Genomic DNA, 7,177 nt, shown 5'->3' on the forward strand with positions numbered 1-7,177 from the left:
ACTGGACGGAGACACAAATCCCTAAAAGGGTTGGGTCAGGAAATGAATAAGCAAGTTGCCAAAAGTAGCTTTTTTCATTTTCATCTAAATTAACTTTAAATGGCCACTGGAACATAAAAAAAAACAACGGATGTATAGAATCATCAGTCAATCTGTTTAAAAATTGCTTAAAAAAGGGTAATTTTTGAAAAGCCTTTTTTCCCCTGGAATCAATGGCAGCCAACCAATAGGTACAGAAGCAGGACCTCCCGTAAGTTGAAAACAAGAAGACATAAAGCACCTGTTCTACCATGGAAAATGTCTTGTGAACACAGATTGAAATAAAATCAAAACAATTGCCATTGCAAAATATTCTTTTCTTTTGACATTTTTCCATTGTCACATTTATTAATATAACCACAGTAAGAACAAAACTCTAATCCACAGTCGAGTTTAATCCTTGATTAGATGAAACTGTGGATTTGGAGAATCGTCAAGCCTGCTGCTCTTGGCTTACAGGTTGTAAAAGTATGTTAATTATCCCCGTCGCATGCCTACAAAGTTTCCAAAGACACGTGAAGATATGGAATTTCTTATATTGGTTTTTAAAAAGTGGCTAACAAACAACTTTAATTAGTTAGAGCATAAAAAACATCAAATGAATTTTTAAATATATGAAAACATGATAACAAAATTGTTAATAAAATTGGAAATCAGAGTTTCATTTACATAGTACAATACAAAATACAATTTGATTCCATGGAGTCAAACTTTCTTTAATTTTTAAAGTGGTCTGAAGAAACAGCTTTCCAGGCTTCTTAATGATCTTTTAAAGGTTTTCTTTGGCTGCTTCATTCATTCACAGTACTGTGGTGTGATGAAACTAAATTTTTAAAAAATTGGTTCAAATCAAAATCAATATATACTGTAAAACACATCGGTTCTGTCGTGGTTTGGTTTGGCTACGTGTCAGCCAGTGGTGTTTGGAATGGAATTATGAATGCAGAAAAGAACCATCAGATTTTAATATCCACCATATAGCATCTTTAAAGCCTCCGATTAGCAGCAGCTTTGTTTTTCAGCATGGCAATGCTCTCAATCACACTGCCAGTGCAGTAAAAGCATTCCTGTCATGTCACTCAGTCATGGATTGCCCTCCCAGAGCCTGAACCTCAACAGTATTGAAGCAATGATGGAATCATCTTGACAAAGAACAGAACAAAACGCAGCCGACATCCAAAGAAGAGTTCTGAGTTTCCTTTAAAAACTATTCCTGAAGACTACCTGTACTTAAAGAAATTACAAAAAAGCCTAAGAGAGTTAATACAATTGGTCATACGAAGTACTGACTTTCAAATTCCTTAGAATTGTACAAACTTTTTTCCCCCTTATATACAGAGTACTGTAAATTATCCACAACAACCAAATGACAACAACCCTGAAACTACCAAAAACAGCACAACACCAGAATCTAATACTGTGTCACTGTAGGGTGTTTTTGTCTATTAGTAGTAGCACAGTAGTGGCAGCTATGTTTACTGCTATCAGTCGCCTGTAACCAGTAATGTGATTTAGGCAAGAGGTCAGGATGTACTGTATACACTGAATAGAAATTGGACTTTCACAGTATCAGCTACAATTCAATAATGCACTGCGTAATGCTGTATGCTGTGGTACACTTGTTTATATCTCAACTACCACATAATAACAAGACCCAAGTCACCCCAACAGCCTCACCATGAATTGTCCCAAAGTTGGAGTGAAATGAAGACCACCTTATACCACCATGCATGTGGCAGTAAATCGACAACATCAACAAGCAGAATGAGTAAAAAGATAACAGAAGGCACACTAAGGCCAGGAAAGACTATCCATTTTCCACATTTCCACTGGAATTCAGCAAGAATACAATAAGCAAGTAAGCCAAACGATTGCAATCAGCACATTTGTTCCAATACCAAATTACTATCATAACTCATAATACAGTGAGAAGCTGTTTAAACCATAGGTATTTGCACAGTGAACTTCATTTAGACTCTAAATGACATTTATCCATCTTGGTTCATATCTGATTCTAAATCCATCTAAAATTGCATTCGACACTCATTCATACCTCCACAGCAATCTATAGTGTTTGGCCTCCACTTAAATAAACAGACCAAAAGGTTCTCTGGGATATTAAGAGGCCTTAAAAGTATTGATCAATTAGGATTAAACTGTGGGCCACACAGTGAAATGGTTCAGCTAATAAGGGCCATGGGGTCAGAAGCAAGGTAATGCTTGTGGGGGTCAACTAATTGTCTCAAACAGCCTCCTGCTATCATTGCACCTTAGTTCACCCCACAATTTAGGATGCCAATCACGCAGGTGTGTAGAGGGCAATGGATCAAGGGAGCTGTGTAAATCCTCGCTTGACTGATGACTGAGAGAGACATGAGGAGGACACAACGAATTATCGCATCATACTGGTAGGTTACATGTCAATTGCTGTCTGTCACAGGTTACAATAGCTGATACGGTGATTGAAAGAAAATTAATCTACAAAATATTTTAATAATCAGCTCCCTTTTTTCTTAAATAAATGGTTTAGGCAACTTAAATGTGAAGATTACTGAATGAAGGACATTTTCCCCTATTAATGTCACTTTCTCGACCAAATGACTCAATCGCGAAAGAGATCAGGAGCTTACTCGGTAATAAATAGTCAATAAAGCGCTGTAGCTAAGATGAAGATAAGATCTGGATCAAATAGGACATTTGACATAACAAAGCTCAGTTTGATCAGAAACTAGGCCACATCTGAAAACATTTGCTAACTTGCCAACTAATGAGAAAGATTACATTTTCTTGTTTTCTTCACAAGTAGCAAAGTTTGGCTCATTAAGCTGTCAGCACGATGCACAGACAGTGATGAAGATGGTGGTTAGTGACTGAGGCGCAATTGCTAGTTACAGTACAATGGCACTTCTGCAAGAACGAGGACGCACAGGTGTAAGTTGAGGCAAACATTGTTGAGATAAATAGTGTAAGCATCCTTGTATATGGTAATTTCTCATTATCATTTCCTCAGAACTTTTCACAGCCTGGCAGCTGCAGTGACTGAATGCTGATGGTGTTTGCTATTGTGCTGTATTGAGTGTATTTTTTACTCTTTTCCCCTCGCTGCATAGGGACTGGAGATGACTTATCGGAAGTTTATATTTGTACGGCATATTAAATTAAGTTGAATTAAATTAGAATTCAAGTTGTAAGCCTCCCACATTGATGAAATCTGCTGCTGTTCTGTCATAACATGTCCCTCAGGATCATCATAACAAAGAAAGGGTCTTTTGCAAATCTCTGTGCCACAGTGAATCTGCTGAAATTATTAAATCAGAAGGCGAAAGCAAATCATCTCTCAATTTATCGCCACACATGAGGTATGCGATGAGATGAACTTCATGACCGGCATTACAGACTTGTAGGCTTTTATCAACTTGACAATATTTGGTAGAGCATCATTTGTCATCAGCATACCAATTCATTCTAAAAGCTTCCCGAGTGAACAATACAAAACAAAAAAAACAACAGAAAAATTCTGGAACAGATATTTTACCTGAGAAAGACTGACTGTGAAGTAAACACAGACTTTAAATCAGCTGGCACAGAACTCATTTCTCTGTCCACTCACTGTTAAATTCACTTTTGACAACACTGTGGTGATGGATTTGGTAGATGATGTCCCATTTCAGAGTAGGTTAGAGCAGAAAAAGGTCAACTGCCACCATCATTAAGTGGGTTCGAACAAAGACCGGCTCCTGAACATATTTACAAAGCCAAAACGCTTCAGCTACAAACTAATAATAATAAGAAAACGATCTTTGGTTATTATTTATAACCTTCAAACTGATACAAATCAGCTTTATTACTATATCAGCAGCGGGATGTCTCTGAAACAGCAGTGAACCACCAGCAGGCTACTGGCCACAGCCGGTGCTGGACTGATCGTTTGTGCTCCCTGGGTAGATGTGTGGATCACCACTAATCACTTATAACAATGATGAGCATCCAGGCCTAAAGCCCCCTGAAAATTAACCCGCACATCAATTTTCTTACTCTAAATGAGGTGATTGATGCCAAAGGCAAAACCAATTTTCACACAAATTTCAGGTCTGTTTCCTGAATCATGTAAAGTAATACTGAGAAGACAAGTCATTCAGTTTTGGCCTGTATCTTATAAAAGTGCATAGGAAATTAAACTCCACAGACACCTATTTTTTTGTTCTTTCTGTGCTCTCTAAAACCTTAAACAACATTTGAAAGAAGCAAAACTACGGAATGTTTTCAGGTCTGTAATATCTCAAACCATGGGTTAAATTAGGCCAAAGCCAGCAGCACAACAGCTTTGCCAGCTTGAAATGAATTGCTCTTTTTTTTGTTTGTTTTAGGCACTACCTTTATCAGTCACCAGCCCCCCTGTATAGTCTACAGTGTTTCCTGTTTATTTGGGGCTCTGGAGGAGAACCTCAATAAGTTAAGGCTGTGAGTTTTTGTTTGTTTGTAACACTTGTGCAGTGCTTTGGGGATTTGCAGTATATACACTTTCTGCCACGCAGAGCCCTAAGAGCTCTGCATGAAGGAAATACTGCAGGCACGTCTGTGAGGCAGCTTGGTTATCATGATCCAGAATATGTGGCACACCTGCAGACCAGAAAATTACTTTGGAGAGTTTTGTTTATTTAGTTATTTTTATCCATAGTTTTTCTTGTTTTTCCTGTTTGTTCTGAGTCACCTATATAGAGCTTGTGGCATGCTAATGTTAGGTGTGGATGCTGGAGGTCAAGCAAACACTCTTCTCCATCTCCACCAACTCTTCTCTTAGAAACTTCACTCGAGTGTACAGTATACCTAAGAAAGTGTATTTTCCCCTAAACAACAGATTTGTGTTTTAAATTTTATACAACGAATAGTTTCATGTTTATCAGTTTTTTAATCACCAGAAAAACATGTTTTGGTTTCATTTTACCTAAATAAGCAAGGCCAAATCATCAAATCATCTCAATGGTAGCATATATAGCGCTCTAAAATCTACAAGCATTGCTCAGCATTGATTGGCTCTTCACAAATGTGCAAGTTATCCATGCCATGAGCACTGATGTACCCTCACACCAAACCATGCAGAGCTAATAAACTCATCTTTAACCTGGAGAAAGAATCATTCATAACTTACAAAAAAGGTTTTTTTTATTTTATTTCCACTCAATACTTCTTAAATGAACTTGGGCCCCAGAAAAGCCAATTGCCTTCTGAATCTTGCTCATATGCAGTTCGACTGGTTTTAACTCGTTATAGCTCATATCCGTGCAGCTATATACTGTTAACTGCCAGTATAGTTTTTATTAGCACTGCTGAGCCAGCCAGGGATTTCCACTAGAGTCACTTAAGGTTTTAATGTGATTCTCCTATTCAGTATTGGTTTTGACACTGTCCCCTGTGCACACAGATTCCATGAAACTTTTAATATAATCCCATGTAGATGATGAAATCCCCAAATTCTTTGCAATTTTAAAATAGAAAAGAAACTCTTACATGTTGAACTATTTGCTTGTGCATTTTTTTTAGTGCGAGGGAAAAAAAAAAGAAGAAAACTGAGTTCTAACATTGGATGTATTGTTTATTTTTTAATTAAATGTGGGTTTACTATTTGTGGGTTTACAGCGGAGCATCTGCCTTCATCTCACTCTATCCCTAGCATCCTCCTCTGTCACACCAACCCTCAGCATGTCTCCTTCGCTACCTGCATCAACTTCCTTTGTGGTTTTCCTCTTTTCCTGCTGCCTAGTAGCTACATATTCAAGATCCTTTGTCCAGTAAATCCACTATCCCAGACTATCCCAGCCTTGTCTCTCTTTGTCTCCAAAGTGCTCGACCTGAGCTGTCCCTCTGATACTCTCATTTCTAATCCCCTCCACTCTGGTCACTCCCAGCTTATTGTATTTATTGATCATTTGTTTATTTCAATTACATCTATTTAAATCTCTTTTTTTTAAATTCTTGATTTAGATCCCCATCTGCATGCAGATCCAAAATTTACCATAACCGGTGATTTGTGAACAATTTTCATAACTACATGACTCATTTGAACTAAAATAAAAGTCAGACCAATTTCTCCTAATTTACAGACACTGAATTTTTTTTTACACTAACAATAACAATAATAATAATAATAACTGTGCACACTACTACAACCTATACCAGTCTTAAGAGTTTGAGAAGTTTTACAAAGTTATTATAATGCAAAGATGAAAGACGCTACATTAACTAGATTGAACTACAGCTTAGCATTAAATGTAGCCAACGCGTCCCTCTGCCCCCATCCTGCAAATGCTAGGCCCAGGATTTACTATGGACGGCTAATCTTACTAGTAGGGAGGTCACATGGACCATCTGCTGCATGCAGGAAAGATGCAGCAGACACCTCTCTGCTGACTTGCAATTAACGCCGTTTCATCGTGTGTGCCGGTGGGATATATGCTCACCATTAAGTCGCAAAGGTGTTCCGCCCTGGGACGGTGACTTGTAACATCATTCTGGAGAATCTGCTAGTCAGAGGTGAGATGTGTATCTCCGTGGGGAATAAGACAGCTGAGCCGTCTAAGCGGACACCGGGGGAAACACGTTGCTAAGGAAATGTGATCAGAAGCTGCGGGCTGAAGGCGTGCCTGTCTGCTGAGGAGATGGCCCTCTGTGGCAGGGCAGGGCGGGGATACGGGGCTGCTTGATTGATTATTTAATTAGGCTTAACTAAATATTCATTAGCGAGGCGAGTCATTATCTTGTGTAAACAATTGAACCTCTCCTACAAAATGAAAATGGTTTTTATATAGCCTATTACCTGAGAGGTGAAAAAAAAAAATTAAAAAAACAAAATTGACTGGGGTCTCTCAAAGCCTAGCTATAATTGATCCTCTGCAGGTCTGGATTAGGAACGCGTTTAATAAGAACTAAAACTCCAGAACTGTTGTTTCGTGCATCTGGTTGCCTAGCAGGGTAAATGAATTACTGTAGCACTTTGTCATGCATGAGCTACTTCAATTGCTTGGGCTGATGTGAAGATTACACTAGACTATCATAATGCAACAATTCAGAATGTGAATAGCTTTATCAGCTTTTAATTTTTGCACCGGATTATTGGGAACATTATTTAGGAAATGCGTTT

The 7,177-nt window shown here is 38.2% G+C and overlaps 1 protein-coding gene across 1 annotated transcript in view; it reads right to left on the reverse strand.

Moving 5' to 3' along the window:
• Positions 1-6,539, reverse strand: part of eys (eyes shut homolog) — a 160,887-nt gene extending 154,348 nt beyond the window's left edge. Inside the window, exon 1 of the mRNA XM_025897452.1 lies at positions 6,498-6,539. The gene's annotated coding sequence lies outside the window, so the exon portion shown is untranslated. The remainder of the gene's footprint in view (positions 1-6,497) is intronic.
• Between the last annotated feature and the right edge of the window lie 638 nt (positions 6,540-7,177).

Source organism: Oreochromis niloticus, linkage group LG13, assembly GCF_001858045.2.
Source record: "Oreochromis niloticus isolate F11D_XX linkage group LG13, O_niloticus_UMD_NMBU, whole genome shotgun sequence".
In the NCBI taxonomy this organism is placed as follows: domain Eukaryota; kingdom Metazoa; phylum Chordata; class Actinopteri; order Cichliformes; family Cichlidae; genus Oreochromis; species Oreochromis niloticus.